General features: G+C 43.0%; 1 long non-coding RNA gene across 1 annotated transcript; it reads left to right on the top strand.

Moving 5' to 3' along the window:
* The first annotated feature begins 3,452 nt into the window (after positions 1-3,452).
* LOC110520636 lies at positions 3,453-5,733 on the top strand. The gene is made up of 2 exons (XR_002473014.2): positions 3,453-3,983; positions 5,417-5,733. It is a non-coding gene; the product is annotated as an uncharacterized LOC110520636 (long non-coding RNA).
* The last annotated feature ends 81 nt before the right edge of the window (positions 5,734-5,814 follow it).

Below are 5,814 nucleotides of genomic sequence, written 5' to 3' on the forward strand. Positions count from 1 at the left end.
AGTGCAGTAATAAGCAGACGTGGAGGACAACTAAAACATTACACCAACATAAGAAACTGAGACTTCTTAGTCTGCCTGGAGCGGTAGTACACTTCAACACACGAGAAAGCTGTTGTGGAAGGTGTGTGAAATGAATAGCATCAACATTCCTGTGGTTGATTTATAGTCAAAACTAGACATGTGAACCACTCGCAGCTCTCTTGCCGAAACCAGACCGGTACCGACTTGTAGAGCAGGACGTGAGAGAATCCAGATCAGTACCGACTTGTAGAGCAGGACGTAAGAGACATGCCTTGTTCTGTTATAGAGATGTTCTGTTCTAGAGATGCCTTGTTCTGTTCTAGAGATGCCTTGTTCTGTTATAGTAGCCTTGTTCTGTTATAGAGATGCCTTGTTCTGTTATAGAGAAGCCTTGTTCTGTTATAGAGAAGCCTTGTTCTGTTATAGAGAAAACTTGTTCTGTTATAGAGATGCCTTGTTCTGTTATAGAGATGCCTTGTTCTGTTATAGAGAAGCCTTGTTCTGTTATAGAGAAAACTTGTTCTGTTAAAGAGATGCCTTGTTCTGTTAAAGAGATGCCTTGTTCTGTTATAGAGAAGCCTTGTTCTGTTATAGAGAAGCCTTGTTCGGTTATAGAGACTACTGTACATCATAGTTTTAACCCGTTGTGGCTGTTAGCTTTCTACATTGAAAGTAGACTTTCAGTGAACTGCAAATAATAGTTTATTCAATGAAAAAAGTAAATATTTTCATCCTAAATCTGAAGAGATCAGCATAATAAATATAGTGAATTCAGAAAGTACTCAGACCCCTTGACTTTTCCACATTTTGTTGTTACAGAAATATGACAAAATATATCTCTATATCTCTCTCTATCTCGATCTATTTAATAAAATTAAAATCGGAAATACTTTGTTTACATACAGTATATCACAAAAGTGAGTACACCCCTCACATTTTTGTAAATATGAGTATATCTTTTCATGTGACAACAATGAAGAAATTACACTTTGCTACAATGTAAAGTAGTGAGTGTACAGCTTGTATAACAGTGTAAATTGGCTGTCCCCTCAGAATAACTCAACACACAGCCATTAATGTCTAAACCGCTGGCAACAAAAGTGAGTACACCCCTAAGTGAACATGTCCAAATTGGGCCCAATTAGCCATTTTCCCTCCCCGGTGTCATGTGACTCGTTAGTGTTACAAGGTCTCAGGTGTGAATGGGGAGCAGGTGTGTTAAATTTGGTGTCGTCGCTCTCACACTCCCTCATACTGACTGGTCACTGGAAGTTCAACATGGCACCTCATGGCAAAGAACTCTGAGGATCTGATTATAATTTTTTTTATTGGACATGATTTGGAAAGGCACACACACACACCTGTCTATATAAGCGCCCACAGTTGACAGTGCATGTCAGAGCAAAAACCCAAGCCATGTGGTGGAAGGAATTGTCCGTAGAGCTCCGAGACAGGATTGTATCGAGGAACAGATCTGGGGAAGGGTAGCAAAAAATGTATGCAGCTTTGAAGGTTCCCAAGAACACAGTGGCCTCCATCATTCTTGAATGGAAGAAGTTTGGAAGTACCAAGACTCTTCCTAGCCTCTTCCTCTTCCTCGACAACTACAAATACCTAGGTGTCTGGTTAGACTGTAAACTCTCCTTCCAGACTCACATAAAACATCTCCATCCCTGATCTTGACAGCCTCTCTCCCCTCCATTTCCACAGGTCCTTCCAACCTGGACTCAGGGGTAGACGGAACATAGTAAACATAAAGCTGTAACATTCAAATGAGTATCATATGTGACGTATGGTTTTTATTCATATGTAGTTGTCCATTTCATATATGTTTCAAAATGCAATTTGTATGATATGCTACGTATTGAAATTTATTTTGGCTAACGTTAGCTAGGCTAGGGGCTGGGGGAATCAGGTTAAGGTTAAGAGTTATGGTAAGCAAAGTTGCTAATTAGCTAAAATGTTATCTATGATGTGATACAAACATGCAACCTTTGGGTTGCTAGACGTTGACATACACCCAACCAACCTCCCTACTTTAGTTTTTGACTTAAGTAACCATATCAACCGTAACACATCATACTCATTTGAGTGTCACAGATTTAACCTTACTATGTTATGTCTCGTCTGAGGCCAGGCTGATCCTTCTGTCACGTTGACAAGAAGCGCTCTCAAAAAAAACAACGCTGCATTGTGTTCTGTTGTAATTCTCACCCTGCTGCAGCACGTTCACATCCCCCCCCCCCCCCCAGTGTGATTAATGATAAAGGAACAGGCTACACAGGAAATCAGTACAGTGCCAAACGTTAGTGACTGTGTACATGTAGCAGCACATACTCACAGCCACACGTGGTTGTTACTCACTGGTGAATAATGTTTCCTTCACAAATGTAACAGAGGTCAAGCTCACATCATGGATCTGGGACAAAAAGGTAGTGTCAGTATACAATAAAAGGCCTGGGGCAAGGGGTATGAGATGAGAGATACTTTCTTTAATAGGAATTCAACTCCATTTGGAAGCAATAGTTTACAGCATGTTCAGTATTGTACAGCATATTTGGTACAACACCAGGTCCGTATTATGGCAAGAACATCTCAAATAAGCAAAGAGAAACGACAGTCCTTCATTACTTTAAGACATGAATGTCAGTCAATGCAGAACATTTCAAGTGCAGTCGCAAAAACCATCATCCGCTGTGATGAAACTGGCTCTCATGAGGACCGTCACAGGAAAGGAAGACCCAGAGTTACCTCTGCTGTGATGAAACTGGCTCTCATGAGGACCGTCACAGGAAAGGAAGACCCAGAGTTACCTCTGCTGTGATGAAACGGTCTCTCATGAGGACCGCCACAGGAAAGGAAGACCCAGAGTTACCTCTGCTGTGATGAACCTGGCTCTCATGAGGACCGCCACAGGAAAGGAAGACCCAGAGGATAAATTCATTAGAGTTAACTGCACCTCAGATTGCAGCCCAAATAAATGCTTCAGAGTTCAAGTAACAGACATCTCAACATCAACTTTTCAGAGGAGACTACGTGAATCAGGCCTTCATGGTCAAATTGCTGCTAAGAAACCACCACTAAAGGACACCAATAAGAAGAGACGTGCTTGGGCCAAGAAACATGAGCAATGGACATTAGACTGGTGGAAATATGTCCTAGAATTCAAGGCACACTTCACCAGCATGGCTACCACAGCATTCTGCAGCGAAACGCCATCCCATCTGGTTTGCGCTTAGTGGGACTATCATTTGTTTTTCAACAGGACAATGACCCAAAAAAAACACACCTCCATGCTGTGTAAGAGCTATTTGATGAAGGAGAGTGACGGAATGCTGCATCAGATGACCTGGCATCAAGGCAAAGGGTGGCTACTTTGAAGAATCTAAAATATATTTTGATTTGCATTTAACACTTTTTTGGTTACTACATGATTCCATATGTGTTATTTCATAGTTGATGTCTTTACTAGTATTCAACAATGTAGAAAACAGTGAAAATAAACTTGAATGAGTAGGTGTGTTACTGTAAAATGCGACAATTGTTTGTGCACAAGACTCACCAGGACTACTTTTGTAAACCTACAGTATGTAACTATAATGCTACGTCAGATGTCAGCTAGGTATGATAAAGCATAGACAAACATTTGCATTGGCTGTGTTTGAGGCTTTGACAGATGTAATGTATGGTTTTGTTGGATGCATTTTGTTTTATGTCACTTTTTATCCCAAATGATGCTGATAATTTAAAACTTTGACAAAATGTTGTATGAATAGTGCAAAACCTCTAAGATGAATTTGTTCCACAGGGGAGTTTCACCTCAGAAAACAAACCATCAGAAAGAGAGACATCAATAAACAATAGACCTTCAGGGATTCAGTTCTTGTTTAAAACTCAGGGGCCCAACCAGTAACAGTCGGACCAAAGCACCTTTCAAAACAAAGATGAAGTCAAATAATAAGGTATGTTTTCGCGCTGACACTTTCCTTGATTTCAGAATCCATAAAGAACAAACAAATTAATGTTTTTAAAAGTTAAAAATCCATCCAGCCGCGACATGCCCAGCGACGTAAGCTTACCAAAGGAGCTAAATGCATTTATGCTTGGAGGTAAGCAACACAGAACCATGCATGAGAGCCCCAGCTGTTCAGTACTAATGTATGATCTTGCTCTCCGTAGTCAATGTAAGACTTTCCAACAGGTTAACATTCACAAGGCCGCGGGGCCAGATGGAATACCAGGCCACATCCTCAGAGTTTGCACTGGCTAGCTGGCAAATCACCCCGTAGCACTCACATCTATAGCCATGAAATGCTTTGAAAAGTTGGTCATGGTTCACACCATTATCCCAGACACCATGGACACACTCCAATTTGCATTCCACCCCAACAGATGACGCAATCTCTATTGCACTCCATACTGCCCTCACCCACCTGGACAAAAGGAGTACCTATGTAAGAATGCTATTCATTGACTACAGCTCAGCAATCAAAACCATAGTCCCTTCCAAGCTAACCACCAAGCTCAGGACCCTGGGTTTGAACACCTCCCTCTGCAACTGGATCCTGGACTTTCTGATGGGCCGCCCCCAGGTGGTGAGGGTAGGCAACAACACATCCACCACACTGACCATCAACACGGGGGCCCCGCAGGGCTGTGTGCTTAGTCCCCTCCTGTATTCCCTGTTCACCCATGACTGCATGGCCGCGCACGAGTCTAACACCAAGTTTGCTGACGACACGACGGTGGTAAGACTTATCACTTAGGACGAAGAGGCAGCCTATATGGGCTGAGTTCAGAAACCTGGTTGTGTAGTGTAGGGACAACAACCTCTCCCTCAACGTCAGCAAGACACTGATCATGGACTAGAGGAAACGGAGGGGCGAACACACGCCCCCATCCACATCAATGGGGCGGTAGTGAAGCAAGTTCCTCAGTGTCCAAATCACTAAGAACGTAAGATCCATACACACAGTTGATAAGAGGGCATGACGGCACCTCTACACCTCAGGAGGCTGTTCTACAGCTGCACCATCAAAATAATCTTGACTGGCTGCATTACCACTTGGAAAGGCAACTACAAGCCACCTGACCGCCAGGCGCTACAACGCGGGGTGCGTACGGCCCAGTCCATCACTCGGGCAGAGCTCCCTGCCATCCAGGACCAATATACCAGGCGGTGTCAAGAGCAAGTCGTGGGGACTTGCTCTTGACACCGCCTGGTATATTGGTCCTGGAGGTTGCTACCTCAGCGAACAAACCATCAGAAAGAGGAAGAGAGACATCAATGAACATAGACCTTCAGGGATTTAGTTATTGTTTAAGACTCAGGGGCCCAACCAGTAACAGTCGGACCAAAGCACCTTTCAAAACAAAGATGAAGTCAAATAATAAGAAAACATGACACTTCCTGATGTCAGATTCTATAAGAATCATAAAAGGACAAAACGAATTAAATGTTTCTAAAAGTAACACAATAAAAAATAAAAAAAAACAGGCACTCAGATGTGGCAGGGCAAACCACCACGGATTACGGCCCAGTCCATCACCCGGGCAGAGCTCCCTGCTATCCAGGACCACTATACCAGGCGGTGTCAAGAGGAAGGCCCCAAACGTTGTGAAAGACTCGAGCAACCACAGTGCACCACGTCTGGAACCAACACGACCCTGAACAGCTTCTATACACAAGTCATAGAAAAGAAAGGTGGACTGCGGTCTTTTAGACATCTTAAAGTCAATGGGCCTCCATACCAAATCTGAAACTTTTTATGCATGTTTCTACACCCTTAAAAA

Source organism: Oncorhynchus mykiss, chromosome 3, assembly GCF_013265735.2.
Source record: "Oncorhynchus mykiss isolate Arlee chromosome 3, USDA_OmykA_1.1, whole genome shotgun sequence".
NCBI lineage: Eukaryota > Metazoa > Chordata > Actinopteri > Salmoniformes > Salmonidae > Oncorhynchus > Oncorhynchus mykiss.